Genomic DNA, 11,828 nt, shown 5'->3' on the forward strand with positions numbered 1-11,828 from the left:
GATGACTGTTTATGTATATATAGATTTTTGCCAGCATCAGAATATACAATGATTAAATCACATTTTGTTCTTTTTGTCCTTCTTCTGCTTCCTTGCCCCTCTGCTCCTCCATCACAAATGAACTGAATAGTAACTCTGCCACATTTTGACTTTACTAGAACACATCTTAGATTTTATTTACTGGTGATTAAAAGATATGTTTGTTTGTTTTAATTTTTTTAAATTTTTATTTATTTATGATAGTCACACAGAGAGAGAGAGAGACAGAGACAGAGACAGAGACAGAGACATAGGCAGAGGGAGAAGCAGGCTCCATGCACCGGGAGCCCAACGTGGGATTTGATCCCAGGTCTCCAGGATCGCACCCTGGGCCAAAGGCAGGCACCAAACCGCTGCGCCACCCAGGGATCCCTAAAAGATATGTTTGTTGCTAAATTGAGTTCTGTTTGTTAGAACTTCCATCTCTAGTTATCTTTTGAGAGTGAAGTTTAACTTATATGGTTTTATGTAAACCTGGCCTCCTAATAGCTGACCAGGTTGTTCACATTTTATAGGCCAAGTATACCAATATTTTCCTCCATTCTCAAGTGTTGAGATGATTGCTATCCTGATGATTGTCCTGAAAATGCTCCTTTTTGTGTTACCCATAAGCACAATTTATTCACTTAAAAGTCCTGAATATCTGGCTAATCAACTTAATCATGCATTACATATAGATAATTTCCTTACATTTTAAAATACACAGAAAACTTTTTATAAAAAGTAAAGCTTTTTATGATAGGAAAACTTCATGTATGTCTTGTATAATGAAGTGCTAAAAGTGTCCTTTCAAGTATTTATAATGCTGAGATTGAGAAGTTTGGTATAATATGATTTAAAGTAATGGATAATGGTATTTCTCTGACTTATTTCACTTAGCACAATAATCTCTAGCTCCATCTATGTGATTTTGCTCATACGTGGAATTTAAGAAACAAAACAGAAGTGCCTGCCTGGCTCAAAGGAGCATGTGACTCTTGATCTCACAAGGGGTCGTGAGTTCGAGCCCCACATTGGATGTAGAAATTATTTAAATAGGTAAACTTAAAAATCAAATGGGGAAAAAAAGAGACAAACCAAGAAACAGACTCTTTAGTTATAGAGAACTGATGGACATCAGAGGGGAGGGGGTTCGGGCATGGGTTAAATAGATGATGGGGATGAAGCAGTACACTAGTGATGAGCACTGGGTAATATATGGAAGTGTTGAATCACTGTGTTGCACACCTGAAACTAATACTACACTGTATGTAAACTAACTGGACTTTATTTATTTATTTATTATTTTTTTTTCTAACTGGACTTTAAATAAAAACTTAAAAGTAATGGATAATGAATTAATAAAAAATGGACCAAATTATATTTATACATAATATTTATTAATGAAAACATGCTTATATCCACCGGGTAAACCAGACTTGAATACAACATTGCCAATTAGACAAACCGCATCAATTTTCAAACAACCAGTAACCAAAGTCACAACTCACCCTAGTAATAAAGTGAAATCAGACCCACAATGAATGAATGAGCAGCCACATCAGGTAAGGATATAATTGGTTCTCCATTCCTATTTGTCAGAAAATTCTGCTATTTTTACCAGACATAGTTCAAGTAAACTGGTTAAAATGGAAGATATTTGGAAAGAAAATTGTTTTATATTCTAGGCTATTACATGAATGCTGGAGAATAACTGTAATATAATATTTAGGTAAAATGTTTTAAGAAAAAAGTTACTAGATTGAATCTAAATATTATGGACTACATTTTTATGCTTTTGTGTGGTAATGTACATCAGATTTGCTTTTGCTAATATTAGTTTTTTTAAGATTATCTTTCCAGAGGATAATATTTCCTAAGGGGATGAAGCATGCAGTTTGTTTTGCTTAGTTTAAAAATATTTTCTATTATATAAAAACTACTTTTGTTTTGATTTCTTATTATATGAAAGCTGTCCCTCCCCTTTTGAAAAACAGAATTAAATAAACTTTGTCAATATGGTATATTGTCCTGTGACTTCTTTTTGCATAAATTGAGTTTATATTTCTCTTTCTTATTGCTTCAAGCTGTATTACACCAGAATCTGTTCTTAGAAAAAAAGTATTATCTGAGACACCTCCCTGCAGCTTAATAATGTCACATAGCCAGGGGAGGGAGACTTGACAAAATGTTTACCTTTCCAATTAACCTTGCTTATTCACTCCCTAGTTGTGGTCCAAAAGTTTAGGCACTTTGGAAATTTTTAGTAGCAATTGGGGTGAGGGAGTGGAGGGAGAAACATCTGTGCCTATTTTTTCTCTCCTTTCTCTGCCTCCTCCCACTTACAGATTAGAAATGCTGATTTACCTACGAGGGTCGGTTATCTTTTGCTCTCGTATTCCCCATTTAGATGCCTCACTCCACCTTTTCATTTGAATTTTGTTTTCCACTAGCCCCTCAAGTGTCTCATCTCCAGTCTTCATAAAGGATTGGGCCAAAACTTTCAGACAGTTGCTCTAGAAGAAACTACATAAAGAAATTCAGTTCCCACATCCTCTGTAGTTTTTTTCCCTCTTCAGGTGAACCAGGAAAACAGAAGATATTTGGAACCACATTGGATCAGCATCTTGCTAGAGATGCCTCAAGATATGAAGTTCTAAACTTGCTTTACTGTTGGTCCCCAAGAGATTCAACAGGGGCCATGTAAGTGGATCACATCCAGTATAAAAGATACGTACCTGTATGTACCTTTAGGCTCTTGTCACCACTTAGGTTTTCTCTGAGCCAGTCAGCTTTCTGTACCAGGCTTTCCCCTTCTGTTTTGCTACTGTAACCAGTGATAGTCACCAAACCACTGGTGGTTTTCGTATATTCATTACAACAGGGAAGGAATTCTGCCATTCTGACCTCTGCCCACCTGACTGTAGCCATTCTCTGATTATATTCTCTCTTAGATACTGTCTAAAGTCTTGAACATCTCGTCCTTTGGCTTTTTGGTGATTTTTAAATCGTTTCCTTGTACAGATTTTTATCATTTGAAAATTTTCAAAGCATGTAATTGGGTAAGACAGTTTGCCTCAAAAATGCCCAAAAGATAAAGAAAGTGGAATAACTACTAATAACAGTTCCAAATTGGAAACTGGAGTTCTTATTGAGAATAAGTAGTAGATGGACTTTATCCTCAACTTTTCTTTGCCAAATCATTCTCAATATAGTCTATCTATAAACGCACGTATTTTACAGGCCAATTGAGTAGCAAATTATGGTGATTTAAACAGTAACTTAATTGTTTTCTGTACCTAAGTTCAGTCACAGATTTTAACAACTGTACTAACTGTATTTGCCGGGTATTTACCTGGCTCTAGAGAATGCTGGTAACAGAGAGTTTCAAAGCTGAAATAATCAGTCAGTTGTTCCTTATTCACTGATACATTGAGTCGTTTTATATTTTCCTTCTTTTATTAAAGTTTGTGGCATTGTGCTCAGATGAAAAGAGTATGTCAGAAAAGCTAAATCCCTCCCCTCCCCATCTGTACCCAATCTTATGTCATTTTAACCCAGATCTTTTGAGGATTTTATCTTCCTTTTAGCTTGCATAGACAGGAAGTGTTAAAAATATTTAGGAGGTCAGCTCTCCAAATGTTTGAACTGTTTTCCCTTTATCCTCATGTCACCTGACAGTTTTGGCTGTTTTTGATTATAACGAGGCATTAGTTGTCTTTCCCCTGTCTTTACCTTCAACATAAGAATTGAGGTAATATTTGGCTACTGTTCCACTAATAGGATTTCAAAATAAAGGACGGGGCATTGGGCAACTGTAGGAAAATAGCAGAGACAACTTTTACATTAATGTTTTTAAAAAACAATCTGTCAATCTGATTATTCCAGTATAGATTCAGGTTTTTAAGTAAAGGAAAGATGTTGATTCAAAGTATATTTTGACAGATATGTGCTAATCAACTGTTGTTGTTGAGGAGATAGGTGACCAAATATTTTGACAAATATAATTCTTGCAACTGTGCTTTTACACAGCCTCGTTGAACTAGATTGGCAGTATAAATTGCCAGATATTCCATTTGGAGAAGTTATTTTGATCATTCAGAAAAAAAAACTAGACAAAGAGGTTTTTATTTTTTAGACTCCTGTAGATACAAATGTTTTTATTCCTTTATGCCACAGTCTTTTAAGAAGGCACTCAAGATTGTGGTACTATAATTATTTTTAGAGGGTTGAATTTTGAGACCCAGAACTAGGATTAGATTTTTGGATTTTAACTAGGTTCAACCTTGAATAGGATAGGTTGAGGTGATTAACTTAGATGTGAAGCTATCATAGAAATTAATAATTCTGTCTTATAAAACAAACATCTTATGCTTGCATCATAATATCGCAGTTTGATTTGAATTCTATAAATTAGATGACATATGAATTTCTAATGCATTGATTACTTGAAAAATGCCTTAGCTTTAAAATTGCAAATTTGGGGAGAGGGGGAGGGGCAAGATGGCGGAAGAGTAGGGTCCCCAAGTCACCTGTTCCCCCCAAGTTACCTAGATAACCTTCAATCATCCTGAAAATCTACGAATTCCGCCTGAGATTTAAAGAGAGACCAGCTGGAACGCTACAGTGAGAAGAGTTCGCGCTTCTATCAAGGTAGGAGACGGGGGAAAAAGAATAACAAAAGGCCTCCAAGGGGGAGGGGCCCCGCGAGGAGCCGGGCTGAGGCCGGGGGAGTGTCCCCAGGACAGGAGAGCCCCGTCCCGGAGGAGCAGGAGCTGCACCGACCTTCCCGGGCGGAAAGGGGCTCGCAGGGAGGTGGAGCAGGACCCAGAAGGGCGGGGATGCCCTCGGGTTCCCTGGGGCAGTAACAGACACCTGCGCCCCGGGAGAGTGCGCCGAGCTCCCTAAGGGCTGCAGCGCGCACGGCGGGACCCGGAGCAGCTCGGGGGGCTCCGGCGGCGGCTCCGCGGAGGGGGCTGCGTGCCCGGGAGCGAATCCAACAGCGCAGGCCCCGGAGCACAGGGCTCCGGGGACACAGCCCAGGATCCAGCCTCCCCCCCGGGACAGGCAGAGGCCGGGAGGGCCCAGGACCGCAAGGACGCTCCTGCTCGGAGCTGAGCAGATCAGCGGCCCCGCCCCGGAGCCTCCAGGCCCTGCAGACGGAGACCTCTGGAGTTCCTGCGAGGGCTGACTCCAGGGCTCCAGAGCTGGCCCCGCCACTGTGGTTGTTCCTCCTGCGGCCTCACGGGGTAAACACCCCCCACTGAGCCCTGCACCAGGCCGGGGCAGAGCAGCTCCCCCAAGGGCTAACACCTGAAAATCAGCACAACAGGCCCCTCCCCCAGAAGACCAGCTAGACGGACAAGTTCCAGGGGAAGTCAAGGACCTTAAAGTATACAGAATCAGAAGATACATCCCCATGTTTTTTTTGTTTTGTTTTTGTTTTTTTGCTTTTTGATTTCTGTTTGCTTCCCCACCCTTTTTTTCCTTTCTTTTTCTTTCTCTTTTTCTTTTCTTTTTTTCTTTTTTCTTTTTCTCTTTTATTTCCTTCTTTCTCTCCTCTGTTTTTCTTCTTTTCCCAATACAACTTGTTTTTGGCCACTCTGCACTGAACAAAATGACTAGAAGGAAAACCTCACCTCAAAAGAAAGAATCAGAAACAGTCCTCTCTCCCACAGAGTTACAAAATCTGGATTACAATTCAATGTCAGAAAGCCAATTCAGAAGCACTATTATACAGCTACCGGTGGCTCTATAAAAAAGCATAAAGGAGAATTTAGATCTAATCAGGCAGAAATTAAAAATCAATTGAATGAGATGCAATCCAAACTAGAAGTCCTAATGATAAGGGTTAACGAGGTGGAAGAATGAGTGAGTGACATAGAAGACAAGTTGATGGCAAAGAGGGAAACTGAGGAAAAAAGAGAAAAACAATTAAAAGACCATGAGGATAGATTAAAGGAAATAAACGACAGCCTGAGGAAGAAAAACCTATGTTTAATTGGGTTTCCCGAGGGCACCAAAAGGGACAGAGGGCCAGAATATGTATTTGAACAAATCATAGCTGAAAACTTTCCTAATCTGGGAAGGGAAACAGGCATTCAGATCCAGGAAATAGAGAGATTCCCCCCCTAAAATCAATAAAAACCGTTCAACACCTCGACATTTAATAGTTAAGCTTGCAAATTCCAAAGATAAAGAGAAGATCCTTAAAGCAGCAAGAGACAAGAAATCCCTGACTTTTATGGGGAGGAGTATTAGGGTAACAACAGACCTCTCCACAGAGACCTGGCAGGCCAGAAAGGGCTGGCAGGATATATTCAGGGTCCTAAATGAGAAGAATATGCAACCAAGAACACTTTATCCAGCAAGGCTCTCATTCAGAACGGAAGGAGAGATAAAGAGCTTCCAAGACAGGCAGGAACTGAAAGAATATGTGACCTCCAAACAAGCTCTGCAAGAAATTTTAAGGGGGACTCTTCAAATTCCCCTTTAAGAAGAAGTTCAGTGGAACAATCCACAAAAACAAGGACTGAATAGATATCATGATGACACTAAACTCCTATCTCTCAATAGTAACTCTGAATGTGAACGGGCTTAATGACCCCATCAAAAGGCGCAGGCTGTCAGACTGGATAAAAAAGCAGGACCCATATATTTGCTGTTTACAAGAGACTCATTTTAGACAGGACACCTACAGCCTGAAAATAAAAGGTTGGAGAACCATTTACCATTCAAATGGTCCTCAAAAGAAAGCAGGGGTAGCCATCCTCATATCAGATAAACTAAAATTTACCCCGAAGACTGTAGTGAGAGATGAAGAGGGACACTATATCATACTAAAGGATCTGTCCAACAAGAGGACTTAACAATCCTCAATATATATGCCCTGAATGTGGGAGCTGCCAAATATATCAATGACTTAATAACCAAAATTAAGACATAATTAGATAATAATATACTTATACTTGGTGACTTCAATCTAGCGCTTTCTACACTCGATAGGTCTTCTAAACCAACATCTCCAAAGAAACGAGAGCTTTAAATGATACACTGGACCAGATGGATTTCATAGATATCTACAGAACTTTACTTCCAAACTCAACGGAATACACATTCTTCTCAAGTGCACATGGAGCTTTCTTCAGAATAGACCACATACTGGGTCACAAATCGGGTCTGAACCGATACCAAAAGATTGGGATCGTCCCCTGCATATTCTCAGACCATAATGCCTTGAAATTAGAACTAAATCACAACAAGAAGTTTGGAAGGACCTCAAACACGTGGAGGTTAAGGACCATCCTGCTAAAAGATGAAAGGGTCAACCAGGAAATTAAGGAAGAATTAAAAAGATTCATGGAAACTAATGAGAATGAAGATACAACCATTCAAAATCTTTGGGACGCAGCAAAAGCAGTCCTAAGGGGGAAATACATCACCATACAAGCATCCATTCAAACACTGGAAAGAACTCAAATACAAAAGCTAATCTTACACATAAAGGAGCTAGATTTAAAACAGCAGATAGATCCTACACCCAGCAGAAGAAGAGAGGTAATTAAGATTCGACAGAACTCAACGAAATCGAGACCAGAAGAACTGTGGAACAGATCAACAGAACCAGGAGTTGGTTCTTTGAAAGAATTAATAAGATAGATAAATCACTAGCCAGCCTTATTAAAAAGAAGAGAGAGAAGACTAAATTAATAAAATCATGAATGAGTAAGGAGAGATCACTACCAACACCAAGGAAATACAAACGATTTTAAAAACATATTATGAACAGCTATACGCCAATAAATTAGGCAATCTAGAAGAAATGGACGCATTCCTGCAAAGCCACAAACTACCAAAACTGGAACAGGAAGAAATAGAAAACCTGAACAGGCCAATAACCAGGGAGAAAATTGAAGCAGTCATCAAAAACCTCCAAGACACAAAAGTCCAGGGCCAGATGGCTTCCCAGGGGCAATTCTATCAAACGTTTAAAGAAGAAACCATACCTATCCTACTAAAGCTGTTTGGAAAGATAGAAAGAGATGGAGTACTTCCAAACTCATTCTATGAGGCCAGCATCGCCTTAATTCCAAAACCAGACAAAGACCCCACCAAAAAGGAGAATTACAGACCAATATCCCTGATGAACATGGATGCAAAAATTCTCAACAAGATACTAGCCAATAGGATCCAACAGTACATTGAGAAGATTATTCACCATGACCTAGTAGGATTTATCCCCGGGACACAAGGCTGGTTCAACACTCGTAAAACACTCAATGTGATTCATCATATCAGCAAGAGAAAAACCAAGAACCATATGATCCTCTCATTAGATGCAGAGAAAGCATTTGACAAAATACAGCATCCATTCCTGATCAAAACTCTTCAGAGCATAGGGATAGAGGGAACATTCCTCGACATCTTAAAAGCCATCTACGAAGCCCACAGCAAATATCATTCTCAATGGGGAAGCACTGGGAGCCTTTCCCCTAAGATCAGGAACAAGACAGGGATGTCCACTCTCACCACTGCTATTCAACATAGTACTGGAAGTCCTAGCCTCAGCAATCAGACAACAAAAGAACATTAAAGGCATTCAAACTGGCAAAGAAGAAGTCAAACTCTCCCTCTTCACTGATGACATGATACTCTACATAGAAAACACAAAAGACTCCACCCCAAGATTGCTAGAACTCGTACAGCAATTTGGTAGCGTGGCAGGATACAAAATCAATGCCCAGAAATCAATGGCATTTCTATACACTAACAATGAGACTGAAGAAAGAGAAATTAAGGAGTCAATCCCACTTACAATTGTACCCAAAAGCATAAGATACCTAGGAATAAACCTAACCAAAGAGGTAAAGGACCTATACCCTAAAAACTATAGAACACTTCTGAAAGAAATTGAGGAAGACACAAAGAGATGGAAAAATATTCCATGCTCATGGATTGGCAGAATTAATATTGTGAAAATGTCAATGTTACCCAGGGCAATTTACACGTTTAATGCAATCCCTATCAAAATACCATGGACTTTCTTCAGAGAGTTGGAACAAACCATCTTAAGATTTGTGTGGAATCAGAATACCCAGGGCAATTTTAAAAAACAAAACCATAGTTGGAGGCATCACAATGCCAGATTTCAGGTTGTACTACAAAGCTGTGGTCATCAAGACAGTGTGGTACTGGCACAAAAACAGACACATAGATCAATGGAACAGAAGAGAGAATCCAGAAGTAGACCCTCAACTTTATTGTCAGCTAATATTCGACAAAGGAGGAAAGACTATCCAGTGGAAAAAACACAGGAACAAATTAACAAGGCAGGAAACCACAAATGTTGGAGAGGATGCAGAGAAAAGGGAACCCTCTTACACTGTTGGTGGGAATGTGAACTGGTGCAGCCACTCTGGAAAACTGTGTGGAGGTTCCTCAAAGAGTTAAAAATAGACTTTCCCTACGACCCAGCAATTGCACTGCTGGGGATTTACCCCAAAGATACAGATGCAATGAAAGCCCGGGACACCTGCACCCCGATGTTTCTAGCAGCAATGGCCACAATAGCCAAACTGTGGAAGGAGCCTCGGTGTCCATCAAAAGATGAATGGATAAAGAAGATGTGGTTTATGTATATAATGGAATATTACTCAGCCATTAGAAATGACAAATACCCATCATTTGCTTCAATGTGGATGGAACTGGAGGGTATTATACTGACGGAAATAAGTCAATCGGAGAAGGACAGACGTTATATGATCTCATTCATTTGGGGAATATAAATAATAGTGAAAGGGAATAGAAGGTAAAGGAGAAGAAATGGGTAGGAAATATCAGAAAGGGAGATAGAACATAAAGACTCCTAACTCTGGGAAATGAACTAGGGGTGGTGGAACAGGAGGAGGGCAGGGGTTGGGGGTGAATGGGTGACGAGCACTGAGGGGGACACTGACAGGATGAGCACTGGGTGTTATTTTGTATGTTGGCAAATTGAACACCAATAAAAAATAAATTTTTTAAAAAATAAAAATTTAAAAAATTTAAAAAAAGAAATTTATGAGTTTAGTGTCATCATGATATGTATTCAGTCCCTGTTTTTGTGGATTATTCCATTGGACTTCTTCTTAAAGGGGAATTTTAAGAGTCCACCATAAAATTTCTGCAGAGCTGGTTTGGAGGTCACATATTCTTTCAGTTCCTGCCTGTCTTGGAAGCTCTTTATCTCTCCTTCCATTCTGAATGAGAGCCTTGCTGGATAAAGTGTTCTTGGTTGCATGTTTTTCTCATTTAGGACCTTGAATATATCCTGCCAGCCCTTTCTGGCCTGCCAGGTCTCTGTGGAGAGGTCTGTTGTTACCCTAATACTCCTCCCCATAAAAGTCAGGGATTTCTTGTCTCTTGCTGCTTTAAGGATCTTCTCTTTACCTTTGGAGTTTGCAAGCTTAACTATTAAATGTCGAGGTGTTGAACGGTTTTTATTGATTTTAGGGGGGGTCTCTCTATTTCCTGGGTGTGAATGCCTGTTTCCCTTCCCAGATTAGGAAAGTTTTCAGCTATGATTTGTTCAAATACATATTCTTGATCTCTGTCCTTTTCGGCGCCCTCAGGAACCCCAACTAAACATAGGTTTTTCTTCCTCAGGCTGTCACTTACTTCCCTTAATCTATCCTCAAGGACTTTTCGTTGTTTGTCTCTTTTTTCCTCAGTTTCCCTCTTTGCCATCAACTTGTCTTCTATGTCGCTCCCTCATTCTTCCTCCTCGTTAACCCTCGTCGTTAGGATTTGTAGTTTGGATTGCATCTCATTCAATTGATTTTTAATTTCTGTCTGTCAAGATCTAAATTCTGCAGTCATGAGTCTCTTGAGTCCTTTATGCTTTTTTCTAGAGCACCAGTAGCTTTATAATAGTGCTTCTGAATTGGCTTTCTGACATTGAATTGTAATCCAAATTTTGTAACTCTGTGGGAGAGAGGATTTTTCTGATTCTTTCTTTTGAGGTGAGGTTTTCCTTCTAGTCATTTTGCTCAGTGCAGAGTGGTCAAAAACAAGTTGTATTGGGAAAAGGGGAAAAAGAGAGAAGAGAAAGAAGAAAAGAAAAAGAAAAAAGGAAGAAAAAAGGGGAAAAAAGAAAAAAAGAGAAGAAAAAGACAAGAAGAAAGAAAAAGGAAAAAAGTGAGGGAAGCAAACAGAAATCAGATAGCAAAAAAGGGGGGGGGAGTATCCTCTGATTCTGTATACTCTAAGTCCCTTCACTTCCCCTGGAACTTTCCAGTGCTGCTTGGTCAATAATTTGTTTTTCCCCTATCCGTCTAGCTGGTCTTCTGGGGGAGGGGCCTGTTCTGATTTTCAGGTTTTAGCACTTGGGGGAGCTGCTCTGCCCCCCGCGTGGTGTAGGGCTCAGTGAGTAATGTTTATCCTGTTTTTTTCCTGAGAGGCCTCGTGAGGCTCAGTGGTGGTGTTTACCCCGTGAGGCCCCAGGAGGAACAACCACAGTGGCGGCGGCCAGCTCTGGAGCCCTGGAGTCAGCCCCTGCAGTAACTCCAGAGCTCTCCGTCTGCAGGGCCTGGAGGCTCCGGGGCGGGGCCGCTGATCTGCTCAGCTCGGGGCAGGAGCGTCCTTGCTGTCCTGGGCCCTCCCGGCTTCTGCCTGTCCCGGGGGGAGGCTGGATCCTGGGCTGTGTCCCCGGAGCCCTGTGCTCCCGGGCCTGTGCTGTTGGATTCGTGCTCCCAGCCGCAGCCCCCTCCGCGCAGAGCCTCTTCCTCTGCCAGAGCCGCCTCCGAGTTTATCCCAGGTACAGCCATGCGCGC

This window comes from Canis lupus, chromosome 15 (assembly GCF_003254725.2).
Source record: "Canis lupus dingo isolate Sandy chromosome 15, ASM325472v2, whole genome shotgun sequence".
Taxonomy (NCBI): domain Eukaryota; kingdom Metazoa; phylum Chordata; class Mammalia; order Carnivora; family Canidae; genus Canis; species Canis lupus.